This window comes from Amblyomma mixtum, chromosome 2, assembly GCF_055824585.1.
Source record: "Amblyomma mixtum isolate Tamu chromosome 2, ASM5582458v1, whole genome shotgun sequence".
Lineage (NCBI taxonomy): Eukaryota > Metazoa > Arthropoda > Arachnida > Ixodida > Ixodidae > Amblyomma > Amblyomma mixtum.
In genome coordinates, this window is record NC_143013.1 from 136,633,309 (window position 1) to 136,649,522 (window position 16,214).

The 16,214-nt window shown below is 44.5% G+C and overlaps 1 long non-coding RNA gene across 1 annotated transcript; it reads left to right on the forward strand.

The window, feature by feature from the left end:
* Positions 1-5,084: 5,084 nt before the first annotated feature.
* On the forward strand, positions 5,085-15,577 carry LOC149361032 (uncharacterized). Its single transcript, XR_016288371.1, has 2 exons — positions 5,085-5,678; positions 15,272-15,577. It is a non-coding gene; the product is annotated as an uncharacterized LOC149361032 (long non-coding RNA).
* The last annotated feature ends 637 nt before the right edge of the window (positions 15,578-16,214 follow it).

Sequence of the window (16,214 nt, forward strand, 5' to 3'; positions counted from 1 at the left end):
TTGCTCAATTATAATTTTCCACACTTGCTGCGTGCTCACGTCGACTAGTGCTCTAGTGAAAACGTGTTTCAGTTTGAGCATGAAATTAGGGAAAATGGCCTCATAGAACAATTTATAACTCTTACAAGTGCTCGTAAACATGCCTTAACACTGAGACCAGAGCAGTGCCAGCGAACGAGATGCCGCCGTACGTGGCCGCGGTGTCGCCGTTTCGACAGCTGACGGCAGTAACAACACACTCCTTAAGTATTAGCTATGAATTCGAGCTACTCGCATTCAGCGCAAATGTCTAAGAATAATCGTCCTGTCCTTTAACATCTTAAGTTGTCACGCTGTACTGACGGAGGCCGAACAGCATATATTTGCAAACAGCCCGCGCAGTGCTGCCGCAGTCATGTGAGAACGGTTGTGGCACATAGCCGAAGTCTTCCGAGCGAGAAATTGGTGCTCCTCAAGGAGATAAACAACCTACTTTACCGAATTCTTCAACTTCCACAACGCTCTCAAACTCTGCCGCCAACAAAATGCCCGAAGCACAGCATAGGGTTGACCGTCGCAGGCAGTCTGCCAGCGGATCGCGACGGCGCACTGTTCTTGCCGTTCCCTGTACTTGATGGCACTCGGAACATGTTGCATTCCGTTGCAATGAAGTTTCTGCAGGTTGCGGCAGCGCACAACATCCTTTTTCCAGCAATGTGAGCGCCAGAATTAAGAAAAGAAAGACCGAAACCGCACGTCTGCAAGCAATGCCTACGTGAACCAAACGACAAAAGATCACACCGTAAAACAGCGCGCTTACACGGGACGCTGTGTGTGTGCGTGTCTTCTTTCTTCGTCCCGTGTAAGCGCGCTGTTTTACGGTGTGATCATGTACCAACTGGCCCGGCAACTATCCTTAAAGACAGAAAAGACCCGGAAGTTCAAATTCACGTGACAAAGCTGCGCCGTGAAACAATGACCGCCGTCAGTTGGACACCACCTATTGATCACAGCCATGCCGAGCTGCATCTACGTGTTTCCAGATTACTCTAGACCAGGGGTTCTCAAACTTTTTTGCTTGGAGGAACCCCAAAAGCCTTCAATAAGTTCCAGGGAACCCCCCCCCCCCTTGCTTTCACTTACCAGCAATGTTGTCGAGTGCATTTTTGGAAAGAGAGTTGCAAAAGTTAAATGTTTATTGCACAGATTAATACAAATACTAATGTGATGGGTGGTACTGCTTCCCTTTTAAGAGCAAGTCAAAGCGTGGCTCAGTAGCACTCAGAGCCAGTCTCACACTCTAAGAACTGCTACTCCTCCATTAAGAGTAAAAGAGCCTCGCTACTCCTGCAGGTCTCAATCTACTCTCTCTACAAACGAGAAAGAGTGAAATGTCCTGTTCACTCCTCTTGACAAAAGAGTAAAATGGCATTTCCACTCCTGCATACCCCAAGGGAGTTCAGTGCTTGTTTTACTCCTCCGCCAAAGGAATTAACAAACAAATGATAACGTTCATGCGGCTCCACAGGCTGCACAATAGATATCATTGCTCATCGTAGCAAGCAACTCGTATTATTTTCTTATGCCGCAAAGAATAATCTACAGCGAGGACGCGTTGTTCATTTTGCTAAGAGCGCTCGCCATGCATTCCTTCAAACTTGCGTTTAACTGTATTTTCGCGGGAGCACTTACTATATACGTATACGTGAACTACGTATACATACGTATACGTGAACTACGTGAACTAAGGGACTCGCTACTGCAAACGGGCATTGAATGCCCATTCACACTTGCAAGTAGCAAAGGGCATGCGACCAGCAGTCGCTTGCGACCAGGCAGCAGCTCCACGACACCGTTCCTCACACCTACAAGGGTGACCTGCGGGTCGCCTGCTCGTTTGATTCTCACGTGAAATGAGGTCTCGGGAATGACGTCAGTCACGCGCTTTGGCCCAGCTGGCTCCTGCGCCCTCGCGCTCGGTCTTTTAAAGTGGTCTGGTTCCTCGTTATTAGCAGTGTGCTGCTACAACCTGAGCGAAGAGGAGAATATCGTGGCGGTTTTGATGTGCGCCACGGCCATACAATCGTAAGGGCGCGCTAGCTTCTCGGGGCCGGCCTGCCAGCCTGGATGCCGGCTGCCGGCGTCAGAAAAATGCACTGGTATTGTTTGTTCACGACCAAAGCTCTGGGATAGAGTATCATTAGCCAATGTCGAGTTGTTGGTAGAAGCGATAACAGCCATACAAATTTCCTCCCATAGCCGCTTTGCTGCTGCTCTGGAGTTCGCCTGGCCTCTGCTATAGCTCCGCTCCTGAAGGGGTCGCGGAAACCGAGCATATATTTATTTCCCTATGACGCGGGGTTCAGAGTAAAACGGTGCCGAGGGTAGCACCTAAGTGCTGGCCAGTTTCGAAGCGCATTCAGCTACAGCATCTATGTGAAATCGGCTAGGTTTAGCGACGACAAGGGCAGCCAGCGAGCAGCGCACAGTTCGTCGCCCGGCGCGACCGCGGGCGGCGTCGTTGCCGAAAGCTCGGCTCGCTCAATGATTCGCTCCGTAGCTTGCGAATCGCGCACCCAAGGCTGGAAAATCGAGCAGCGACTGGCCTGCCATTGAGCGAGCCTTTAGGCCCACGTTTGCAGCACAGGTGAACAAATTTAGCACACATGTATGCATGGAATATCGGCTGCGTTGCGGCGATTCTTAAGCTCGTCCTCGACGCCATCATCACCGTTCGGGTCGACCCGAGCATATCTTTATTTCACTACGAGACATAGTTCACAATAAAACGTACTTACAATGCAAAGAGTAGCACCTCAGCGCTAGCCAGTTTCGAAGCGCTCTCAGCTCTGGCATCGAAGTGAAACCTCTTAGGCTTAGCTACGAATACGGCAGCCAGGGAGCAGGCCGAAGCTCGTCGCGCGGCGCGCTCGCGAGCAGCGTCATTGCTGAAAGCTCGGCTCGCTCACAGATTGGCTCAGAAACTTGCGAATTGTACTCGCAAGGCTGGTAAATCGAGCAGCTAGCGGCTGGCCTGCGACTGAGCGCACGTTCGCTGTACAGGTGAACAACAATTAGCGCACGAATGCTTGGGATACCGGCTGCGTTGCGGCCACGTTAAGGCGATTCTTAAGCTCGTCCTCGACGCCATCGTCACCGTACGTGACACACTGGCTGAGAACTTGAATTCGAGTACGTGCTAAAGTAAGCTGCTCGTATTTCTCGGAACAATCTGAACTCGAAAAGACAGTTGCTTCTGTCGGCTTCCATGCATGTGGGCTCTTGCTAGTGAAAGTACACTCGAACAGGATGCGGCGAGTGCGGGCGGCCGCTGTCGCATATAAGCTAAAGTGTGAAGCAAGTATCGTCGTAGTTCCGTAACGCAGTTGATATCACAGTAATCCGCTTGTACGGGTCACATTTAAGCTCTGTTTCATGTAGATCTCCGTCGAGCATGCCAGTGTCGCGTTGAGTAATGCATCGCAGCTGCTCTTTGTCCTACCGCTCGCGTCGAACATATCCTTGATATGGACCAGTTTGCGATACGGTGCATTTCTTTGCCTTTTTTGTCGCATTTAAGGGATTTTCGCTGCCGTCAATCGAAATTGCATTCCGTCAACAGCGTCGTCTGCGCCGTCGTCTGCTAGGACACCCGGGGATGGGATCACAGGATCGAAGCTTCTACAAACGACATGTCAGCAAAAGTATCTAAAAGCGCTTTGGTATTCGCATTTAATAAAGAAATAAAATGAAAAAATATAATTTGTTTTTGTTGCGAACACAATTCAAATATTAGTAATAAAAAAAGCGCATTTGTAGGTTTTTTCAACCATAGCCTTTTCAACGAAGCAAAACTGCAGCCGTCGTCACGTTTTGTGTTATTTGGGTTTTCGTAGCATTGTTTGAGTGCTCGTGCGGTGGACGTGTATGAAGAACACAAGTGTGTTTTGGAAACCAACGACGAGAATTACGCCCTTCCAACACTGGTGATTTTGAACGGGTAAAGCCGTGAAGAAAGGTAGCGCTACGACTTCTTGTCATGTGGAGAGGCAACGAAGAAGAATGTGCGGTTTTGCTAAGCCTTGATGAGCCGTCTGAACGGTGAGTCCCGTGTACGTTTCTTTACTTCTGATCTCTATTCGCACGCGTTATTAGTGTGCGCCTATATAGGGATGGCAGTGCAGGCAGTCTGCGTGTGGTTGCCTCAGCTATAATGCGTTAATTCCGATTCACACGACGGTCCGTTCGCCCGCGGCCCGCACACTACGTATTCAGGCGCGCTGTCGGCCGCGGCCACCAGTTATCACAACAGAGTTATGCGGTCGCTTGCTAGCGCTGCGAAAAACAACAGACAATGTTTACTACATTCCAATAGCATAGATTTGTGCTACGTAGGAGAGGATGATGAGCGTGCAGTGCCACGTTAGAGAGCGCTTGCTAGGCCAGCTGCGGACAGACAAGGGAACTGACAACGGTCGAGTTGCCTCGCGGCTGGTGCCCGTCGGATTGATTTGTGCTACTTAGAAGATGACGATGAGCGGCAGTGCCGCGCGACAGAGCACTCGCGCTAGGCCAGCTGCCAACAGACAGTGATCAGTGTGTGTACTAGTCGGATTAGTGCTTACGCCTTAATATTTGTCATACAATTTTTTCGGGGACAATGATCGCGTGTAAAAGGCTGGGGCATATCCCTTGCCTAGTCATTTGTAAATTTTTATCTGTGCTTCCCCATGGAACAGAATTTGACACAGTATTATGTCAAAGTTAGATCGTTCTTGCGTATGCCCTGAGGTGTAGGTGTCGATGCTTCCTCGCCTTCAGATTTTGAGAACTGTTTGGGATGCAACTGCGCACTTATTTAGGATTTCAAGCTTTTTGCTATATCCCTCGTTTGTGCGGCCCGCTTTCAAGTCGTTCGCTATATAGGTGGTGGTTTGTTATTGATTTTCACTTTCTCTTATTTATTCTTGGTTGACTGCCACCAGCTGTGCTGCCGGCGATTCTCCGCGCTCGGAACTATTCCCAGGCACGAGACCCTACCCACAGACCTCCCTGCACCACACTCACCTTTTCTTCGGTATTTTTTTCCCTTGCTCTTACTTGCATTGCCACTAGGCAGTTTTTATTTCTGTGCAGATTTGTTAAATGCAATACCAATTTTCGTTTCATGCTGTGATGTGAGATATCGTGCTTCTTGCTAATGAATGCATGCCTTTTCCATCCTCTCGTCATTTGTGCAAAGCAGACGGGTCTACTGGTCGCTACGTTCAATTTAAAAATACCTTCGGTGCTGCTCCAAAGCACCCTAGTAGTAATAATTAAATCCTGTGCATGCTATATTCGAATAGTTACGCTCTTTTCATCATGCATAAAAATAGTGGTATTCCAGCCTGCTCATCTTTCTATGCGGTTGTGACAGTCATGTAAATCTACTGTAAAAATGTATATCGGTGCATCACATACAATCTGTTCATTTCTTTTGTCATGGGCCATCTCATTGCTTTTTGTGTTCCTATGTTAATACCTTATTCTAATTTATGAAGCAGTAGACAATTTCTTCTCTTGTCATTCATGACATTGTTACGGCCACTGACAACAGTTGCTCTGACATATTTATTTGCAGTTGCCAGCTGCCAGTATCTACTGGGCCATTCGTGCTTCCAGCTTTTGGCTGTGCTATCTCTCCTCAGCTGTTTTTGGTAGGTATTGTTTTCCAGTGATGCATACCTTACCTGCCTATTTAGAAAAATTTCGTAGACATAGGCTCACAGCCGGGTTTAGAAATGCATGCAGAGCTCTACGTGCACTTAGCAGCAGTACCTCCCCGTATAATCACATGAATCTGATCCTGAATTACATGAATGTAATTGCATGATCTGTATGAAATAGTCGCTCATGAAGCTTTTGACTGCTGCTGTTAACATAATGGAGTTTACACTGCTTCAGGTGCAGTGACTATTTCACATATGCTGCCTCTTATGCATATGTGCCCTCTGAAAGGGCGAACATATTCCTTTATCCCTTTAAAAAACATTGTGTTCTATCATGATGCTTTACCGGTATTTCTGGTGTATAGACCAAAATGTCACTCAGTATTGTAACATGAAGCGGGAACTCAGTTTGTCCAATGTTTTAGAGGTAACATGAAGCGGGAACTGAGTTTGTCCAATGTTTTAGGGGTCCTAAAACATTGGACCAACACAGTTCCCACTCGAGTTATTGATCACTTCGCTCTCGCCTTACCATAAGCTTGCCGTCCAGGTTGGACAAATTGGTAGAGCGACTGCTCCAGTGAAGTGGTGGTTCTGAGTTCGAACACCGGACCAGGACGAATCTTTCTTTAACTACGAAGTTTCTGTGAAAGCTATATAGCTTTCCTTTGTAGCCATTTGGCTGTGCTCAAGTGGATGTCAATGAGTACTTACTCCTTATTACAGATCTTTTGTCAACGCCAAACTGATTCAGTAGCAACAAATAGTAGAAGGGTAAAAGCATGCTGCTCCCAAAAATTCGTTAAGCACGTTATAAAATGTATGCTGTATTGTTTTAACTGCTGCAAAGAAATAACGGTGATGTTAGATGCCCAGCCCCTATTAGGTAAACATAGCTTGCAATTAACACAGTGGATCGAAAAGAAATATGGACTTCAACCCTCTCGACGACCCTCACCCCAGTAAAACAAAAAGTGCCAGTGTTGCCATACTTGAGAGCTTTGCTCTTTAAAAGTGCAGTAGACTGCTACTCAAAGTTGACAAAAAAATGCGTCTCGTTTTCTGCATGTGCATTCCACAGTGCTGGTGCCATTTTCACTGGCCATTGACATTCAGTCGCATGATGTGCACCCCGCTCCTCGAGTTGATTTTGTTTGTCTTGTGAACCTACCGTCAAAATCAGTGCAGGATAATGCTTCCCCAGTTGATCTGCAGTTAACCTTGTCCTTTGCCAGCTGCTGTCACCCTTTCTCCACAGAGAAAGGCGGTGGGAGTCCAAGCCAGGTGGAGTTGAAATATTTGACTAGTACTGGACAGGGATCCTGCGGTTTGTTGAGGACACAGGCAAATTGGAGACTTATGGAAGAATTTTTTTACCAGCCAAAAAAGACGCATACACAACAGAGAACCGCACAGGACAAGGGCTGGTAAAAGCCGTAGTCCTCTGTGGTTCTCTCTTGTGTATGCGTGTTCCTTGGCGGGTAAAAAAATTCCTCCGTAAGTCTCCAATTTGCCGGTTTCCTCCACAGATTGGAGGATCCCTGTCTGTTACTAGTCAAATTTCACTACTCCACCTAGATTGGACTCCCACTGCCCTTCTCAAACTTTTGAAATCCTGTTGCCCTAGCAGATCATCAGCTGTCGGTTGTATTACTTTCGCTTCAGTGAAATTTGACATGTAGCGGACAGGGATCCTAGAATTTGTGGAGTACACAGGCAAACTGGAGACTTACAGAAGAATTTTTTTACCAGCCAAGGAAGACGCATACACAAGATTCGTTGTCTGTGTTTCACAACTGAAAGTTCTAAATGCGTGCAAAAGTGTATCGTGCATTCGCACGTATTTTGAAAACTCAATTTTTGCAGCGTTAGGTTTTCGGAATTGGAGCTGTAGCATTGCCGCCACAGAATCCCGCTCGTTAGCAAAGCGCACACTTATTTGCTAGGTATATATTCGGTACACCGCAACCAGTACACGTCACTGTTTGGAAGGTTCTGTCGCGAAATTTCTGATTGTGCAAGGTAGCTTTTCTTTTAAATTCAAGCGCTCTCTATTTGCTTTTTCCTGTGCATATTCATCGGTCGTTTCAATTCGGAAGCGTTGGTGCTACAAGACGTGCATACGGAAGCTACGTTTGTGCACAAAGCTCCTGAATTTTTGAAAGCGCAGCTCTGACAGTTCTCGTTGTCATAAATAAGTACAAAGCAGCCTAATCTTTTTGGACACACCATTTCATGCTCTTAGCTGTTTCTGAGAAACAGGCTGCCTTTTTTTCTGTTTTTGGTGTGAAACATTCCTAATAACTTTTCTTTCTCCATGCACAGATAGCCTATGCATGCACGGGCAGCTTGATTGCAATATTTAGGGCAATATTTATAACAGGTGCAGTGAGCCTTGGTGCATGTGGACAGAAATTAAGCTAGGGTGGGGTGGGGTATCTTCGCACAGGGTAATGTTATGCGGAGGGTCTGGCGTATTGAAACCGAGTCTTTCTGAGCTCTTATTAGACGTCCCAGCACCAGGACAGTAGTTGAGGCTTTTCTTCTTTGTTGTCCAGTCAATGGTTTCCATCACATAAAATAGCCTTAATTCTAGCTATCCCGTGGCTGTCTAACAGAACGATGCAGATATACTGAAGTGATCAGTGTTGCATAAAAGTAGTGAGAACATTGCATATGCAAGACAACTTCATTGGTTTGCAGTGCACTAACGTGGCAGTCATAGAGAATTACACATTACATTTGCAAATGTAAATTGTGCATAATAGTATGGACTGGCACGTAATGTGCGAAGTAATCACAGTTATCTCGTTCATGCCAAATGCTAGTGTCAAACATTGTCAGTATTGCTTATTTATAAAGAGCAGACATGCTGCGCCTAACTTGTCGTTGGATAGATTTTATTACTATGAAAGCAAAAAGTTTACACATGGCTGTCGTGTTCTTGCGTGGGAAGTAGTATTACCTTAAATGAGTATAAACACCAAATTTTTGGTTATGTGTGTTCTTTGTAGCGACGTGCTGGGCATTCGTATACATACAATTGGTGCATAGTATTCGTCTCCAATCGCTAAATAATTACAACCAGATTTCTTTTCTTCCCTGTTTCAATAGCATAGCAATTGCTATGACATCAATGTTCAGTATAGGTTATGGAAGGCACAAAAAAGCTACGATATCGCTACTTCATCATTTTAATTAGTTACAATGCTAAAGCCAGCCTGGCTTAAGAGTCGGAATCACAATGAATGACGAAGCCGCAATTATACTGCAGTTTTCCTCATGCCTCCCCTGGCTTATACTGACCTTTGATGCCATTGCCATTGCTCAGTTTTTAAAAGTGAAGCAGGAGAGCGAAGATATTTAATTACAAATTATTTAGCAGTCATAGGCGAATACTGTGTGGTTATCCGTGCATAGTAATGCCTTATGCATCATTAAAAACAAAAAAAATGTGGAACTGAAATTTGCTCGGCTGCTGACCCAAAAGACGCGGGTTCGATCCCGGCCGCGGCGGCTGGAATTTCTTTGGGGGAGAAATTCTAGAGGCCCGTGTACTGTGCGATGTCAGTGCACGTTAAGAACCCCAGGTGGTCGAAATTTCCGGATCCCTTCACTAAGGCGTCTCTCATAGCCTGGGTCGCTTTGGGACGTTAAAGCCCATAAACCAACCCAAACCAAACTGAAATTTGTTGTCTGCCTCTTTAAGATGAAAAATTTTGAATTTTTCCTTCACTATTTTAGAGCATGAAATTCAGTTAATGGTATCTGAGAAACAGGAATTGCAACAGCCATTTCTCTTCAGCAAGAAAACTGTCATTGGTTTAAGTGTTTTCCCGATTCAAGGTTACCTTATATTTTAAACTGCACAATGTATTATGTGACAAGAAACCGTCAAGCACAATAGGTGTGGTTTTAGAAATGACTGGAAGTGATAAGGGAATACATTTACTTAGAGCAGGTAGTGAACGCTGATCCGGATCATGAAGGGTAATAACTGGACGAATATGAATAGGGTGGAGTGCATATGGCAGGTTCTCTCAGATCATGAATGGCAGTTTTTCAATACCCCTCAAGTGAAAAGTATACAACAGCTGTATCCTACCGGTATTCACCTATGGGGCAGAAACGTGGAGGCTAACGAAGAGGGTTCAGCTTAAGTTAAGGACAACGCAACGAGCTATGGAAATAAAAATGATAGGTGTAACGTTAAGAGATCGGAAGCGGGCGGAGTGGGTGAGGGAACAAACGCTGGTTGAAGACATCCTAGTCCAAATCAGGAGAAAAAAAGGTGCTTGGGTAGGGCATGTAAGACGAAGGCAAGATAATCGCTGGTCCTTAAGGGTAACGGAGTGGATTCCAAGAGAAGGCAAGCGTAGCAGGAAGCAGCAAAAAGTTCCATGGGTGGAGGTTTGCAGGAACACGGTGGACATAACTGGCGAAGGACAGGGTTAATTGGAGAACATGGGAGAGGCCTTTGCCTTGCAGTGGGCGTAGTCAGGCTGATCATGAGTATGAGTATGAGTATGAGTATGAGTATGAGTTTATTTCAAACAAGCATGTTTACATACATGTTTGGGGTGTATGGGAGTAAAAGCCGCTGAAGAGCAGCTTGACAAAGCTCCCATTACCCTTCTATACTCGGCAGTGCAGGGCAGAAAACACAGATTACACTAAGAAGATAACATAACAAAAATCAGCCAGAAGCAGTGCAATACAACCAAAATTGTGCAAATACAATACAAGACATTATTATATATGTTCACTTTATAATGGTACTCATGCAACAGATATACAGGTGCATTAGAAAAAAAGTTCTTTTAACCTTTTAAAAGAAAAAGAATAGCTGCTAATATTTTGTTGTGTAACTTTAAATTTATTTAATGTGTATGGCAAAGCATAGTAAAGTGTTTCAAAGCCATAGTTTGTGCGCGGACGCGGAACGTGCCAGTGTTCGTGGCATCGTGCTGTGTAATTTGAGGGATTTTCAATTAAGTTAGCGATGTCTCTAAATAACATATTGTTTTGTTTAACCTGAACTTTATAGGACCTAAGAATGCGAAATTCGTACATTTTTCCGATCTCCATGATGTGGTATGTTGAGAAATAGGAGCTAACGTGTGACATATAAGATACATTCACTATGGCTCTCATCGCAGCCTTCTGCAATTTCAGAAGTTTATTTTTACATGTAGACGTTGTGGTTCCCCACACCAAATTACAGTAGTTAATTTGAGACCCGAATAAAGCATGATATATTGCGATCTTTGTTTTAGTTGGTAATGTGCGCTGAAATTTTCTTAATATTCCTACAACACGAGCTAGCTTAGTGGTTATCAGGTCCACGTGATTGTTCCATAGCATGAATTCGTTGAAATAAACGCCGAGTGTTTTTACAGCACTCACTATTGCTATTGTGTTATTACCAAGTGTCAAGGTGAGGTCAGTCGCAAGATACACATTTTTAGCTCTGAATATGACGGCTTTAGATTTTTCTGTGTTGATGAGCAACGCATTTCTTCTGGACCATGCATGCAGTTTGGCCAGTACATCGTTTCCTCTACGTATTAAATATTCTACATTTGTTCCTGAAATAAATATGCTTGTATCATCGGCAAAAATGATGTAATCGACTTCATTGTCTATTTGTGCCAAGTCATTTATGTAGATGTTGAACAGCAGGGGCCCCAATATGCTTCCCTGAGGGACACCATGACTAACTGATTTAAATTGAGAGTGATAGTTACCCAAGTGAACAGATTGAGTGCGGTCAGTCAAGTAGCTGGAGAATAGATTAAGCGGCACGCCTCGAACGCCATATATAGAGAGTTTCTGTATCAGAGTTAAGTGCTGCATCCTATCGAAGGCTTTTGAATAGTCTACGAATACACCGAGGGTCAGTAGCTTGTGTTCTATGTTATTTAAAATTAATTCTTTTTGTTTAAGTAGCGCTATTTCAGTGGATAAATTCTCTCTAAAGCCGAACTGCTTAGTTTATAGAATATTATGCTTCTGAAAAAAACTGTTGAGGCGGATGAAAAGTATCTTCTCTAGCCCTTTGGAGAAGGCCAGAAGTATTGACACTGGTCTGTAATTACTGAGCACATTTTTAGGACCACTTTTATGTATGACAATTACTTTGGCTTTCTTCATCGCTGACGGAAAGACTCCTGAATTTAGTGATAAGTTAAACATATAAGTTAGGATCGGGGATATGGCATCAAGTACATACAAAACAGGTTGTAGTTTTAAGCCATATATGTCTTCACTTTTGCTCTTTTTCATGTTGTTGAATACTGATAACACTTCTTCATTGCTTGTAGGCAATAGGGCAATAGAGTCGCGTACATAATTATTTATGTACTGAAGCGCACTAGGGTCATATTCACTCTCAACTAATGTAGTAAAATACTCATTGAATTTGTTTGCTAACTCAGCGCCACTATATTGAATTCTATCAATTTCAAGAGTTTCGGGTGTTTTATTCGGAGTTCTGTTAAGTAGGCGATTAAGCTTTGTCCACACTTGACTTTGATCAGTTGTAGCATTGAACATGGAGATGTGGTAACTATCCTTTGCCTTCCTCAAAGCCGCAGTCACTTTGTTGCGCTGTGCCTTGAAAATTGAAAAATCGCCAGGATCCCGACTTTGCAAAAACCGTTGAAATAATTTATTTTTTTTGGAGATCATATGAAGGATGGTCGACGTCATCCAGGGCTTACGAGCTTTTTTGGGGGGGGGTTTACTGCATTATAGGGAATCTTATCACGATATATGGCGATGAATATCTCTAAAAAGGAGTCAAACGCCTCCTCTACGTCTGTTTGCTGGAATACTCGATTCCAGTTTGTATTCATGATGGCAGTCCTAAATGAGTCAAGTGTCTCGGCGGTGATAAGTTGAGTCATCATTGAGGTAGTTTGTTTGCGATATGTACTTAGCCCAGGAATTTTACACACTAAAAACACGGGAAGGTGGTCACTCATATGATAGTTTATAACACCACCGGATAAGACTTCAGTTTCAGTGCTAGTTATCAAAAGATCTAGAACTGTTGAAGATGTGGGTGTTATTCGGGTGGGTGAATTTACTACATTAGTCAATAGATACGATTCAAGAAGGACAAAGAATTCTTGAGTTCTATTGGACGCCTCCTGGATACCAAGTAGTACATGATAATTGTTTTCACTTGCGAACTGAAAAATTTCTTCCAAGTAATTCAAAAATGTCTCGACACATCCCTGCGGCGGACGATAAACCACAATGAACAATAATTTGTTACTTAACACACACAACCCCTCATAATCAGCAGCAACAACACTAAAGTGATTGACATAGTCACAATGTAAACAGTCGCGAACAAACAAACACACACCACCTCCACGTCTGTTTTTACGATGCAGAAAGAACGAACAGTAACCGGACAGGCTGAAACACTCAGAATCATCAGAAAGCCATGTTTCAGTTAGCATGATAGCCGTGAACTCAAATGTGAAGTTATGTAAAAACACGTGAAAAGCATCTATTTTGCCACGAATAGACTGTATATTTACGTTGAGCAAAGATGAGCACTCAGGAACACGAGCTACTAGGTTATTTAACTCGTTAGTTGTGAAGAACATTTCAGTCACAGACCTACAAGCTACTTGGAAAGGGACCACTCTACTCGGTCAGTGCTCGCAAGTCATCGTCGCTCTGAATGACATGAGCAGTTTCTCCGGTTGCCTTCCTCACTAGAACCTTGCCATTTCGACACCACACATACTGATAACCAGAACGGTCCGCCCATTTCTTGGCAGATTGGAGCAGCTGCCGGTTTAACTGCGTCAGGTTTTCTGTGATTCCTACTTTAGATTCCAACTTTCTCAGGTCCTTATTGACCTGTAGCCATCGATCTCTCATGTCTTGGCGAACGAAGCGTACTATGATTCCAGGGATTTTTCCAAGCTTAGCAGGAAGCCTGTGCACAGCGCAAACGTCCTTCGGACGTACATCAGGTAGACTAACAGATTGGGCAACCTCATTGACTTTGCAAAGCAAGTCCTCATTTTCAGATTCTTTAATACCGTGAATCACTATGTTCTGTCGCCGGCTTCTGTACTCCAAATCATTAATGGCCATTTTCAGCACTTTGACCTCTTCAGTGTCATTACGGGATTCAGTTGCCTCAACACGTTTCCGGAGTTCTTTAAATTCTGCGTCATGCCGAGACATGACCTTTAACACCTCATCATATTTGTCAGACATCATCGTGATGGACTTCTCAATGCTGTCTACTTTCTCCGGGAGGCTTTCCATCTTAGTTAGTTTATCATGTACGGCAATTATCATTGCGTACATGTCTCCTTCAGTTCGGTCTTTACTTGAACCTCTCAAACGAGAGGAATAGCATTGAGGACATTTCCGTGTGTCAAAGAACGTTGCAGCCTTGTTCTTAGCCGCCGCTTCAGTTATACCTGAGCACTTTCCCTGGTGATAGGATCTATCGCATTCCGAGCAATTCATGACCGGGCTGCTCGCAGATAGCTCCTTCAAGCACGTAGGGCATGTCTTATCAGATCCTGTCATTTCACAAGCTCAAAAACAAACAAACACAACAGTAAAACACGCAGCACTTTGGCAGGGAGCGGCAGCAGATTAAAGACGGCTAGGAGTGCGGGTACAATTCAAAATGACCAACCTGTAAACAGTAGAAACAGAGCGTTGTAAGACCTGTGCCTTCTGCCGCTGCAGCTGCCAAAGTGAGCAAGGTGGGCGTTGATGACCACAGCAGGGTTGGTTGGTACAGTCACGGTTTGGTGACGCTAGCAGCGGAAGATGCAAGGCACAGAAAACCAGGGCAAGCGTGTTCACGGAAAGGACGCAGCAGGGATTGTCGAAAGGTTCTCAGGAAAATTCTTCAGCAGGCCTTGTAATTCGGATGAAGTCGTGAGCACTGTAAACAGTAGAAACAGAGCGTTGTAAGACCTGTGCCTTCTGCCGCTGCAGCTGCCAAAGTGAGCAAGGTGGGCGTTGATGACCACAGCAGGGTTGGTTGGTACAGTCACGGTTTGGTGACGCTAGCAGCGGAAGATGCAAGGCACAGAAAACCAGGGCAAGCGTGTTCACGGAAAGGACGCAGCAGGGATTGTCGAAAGGTTCTCAGGAAAATTCTTCAGCAGGCCTTGTAATTCGGATGAAGTCGTGAGCACTGTAAACAGTAGAAACAGAGCGTTGTAAGACCTGTGCCTTCTGCCGCTGCAGCTGCCTGCAGCTGTATGATACTTGCAGAAGAGCTTGCTCATGTTAAAATTTTCATTTGGTAAATATGTGCTTGTTTTACATGCACACAGCTTTTTGAAAGGACTAGCATAGTGATAATTGTATTGGGCTTCATAAAATTGTAGCTCTGAATGAAGGTTTGCAATGAAAGGTGTCTGCACTTGGTCACAATATGGGTACACACTAGTGGCGACATGACACACACGATCAGTACATTCTAGTTGTATTCTTTCTTTTTTTCTATGGGGTTATATGCAGGATAGTATGAAAAGGGCATTGGAATTGACTCTTACTTGCATTATTTTCATTCATGTTTGCAGGCACCCGGAGAAATGCACGCATAGCCAAAGCTCCTTCACTCAGCCGAGCAAGCTACAGCATCATCCAGCATCTTAGTTTCTTTTCAGCGCTTACAGCTCACTGCGGTGGATTTGGTAGATGGGTTTACTTTGCTTTTGGCAGTGTTCTTGGCTTTTAATGTCAAGTACACCCCAAAAACAAAGCGGGCTTGTCTGCTGCTTGAGACACTAATGGGGCTTGATCCTAGCGAGCGCCTCCCGAGCGTGTTTTGGGCAGCCACAGCAATCACAGCAATGACTTGAGAAATAAAAGTTATCAGTGTTGTACATTTGTGTCATTATTTCTTGAACCATTGTTATTCCCAACGCAGACAGAGCACCATACTAATGTGCAAACTGAAGTGTAGCCATAAAGTAGTTGTATGAGCAAAAATTATTGTACTCAAAGATTATAATCCCTTTTGCTCATTACTCTTTTGTAGATGTAGCGCAGGTGGATCCTGCAAAACATATGACCAACTTGCTCTGAAGAATATGTGAAATAAGAAAATTAGTAGGATACATTGAAAACACGTGAAACTCCTTTTGAAGGAGTAAAATAAGATCTGGGCTGATACTCCTTGAAGGAGTATAGTCACTCTAACAAACGGAGTCCTGGAACTCTACCTGAAAGAGTAGTAGGATGCTGTTTCAATGTGGTAGCTTTACTCCCTCGGAGGAGTGCCTGTACTCTATTGCAGGAGTAGTACAGTACTCCTTGAGTAGGTGTTGGATCACTCTTTGTCCAGAGGGAGTAATTTTATTCTGGAAAAAGGAGTGGAATATGGGACAAGCGAATACTCCTTCAAAGTGTGTTCTGGGCACTCCTCTGCACTCCTTTAGTTCTAAGAGTGCATATCAGCTGCCGGGTCAGGGCAGGTGAGGGTTCTCGCGGAACACAAGAAGACAGCCCGCGGAACCCCTG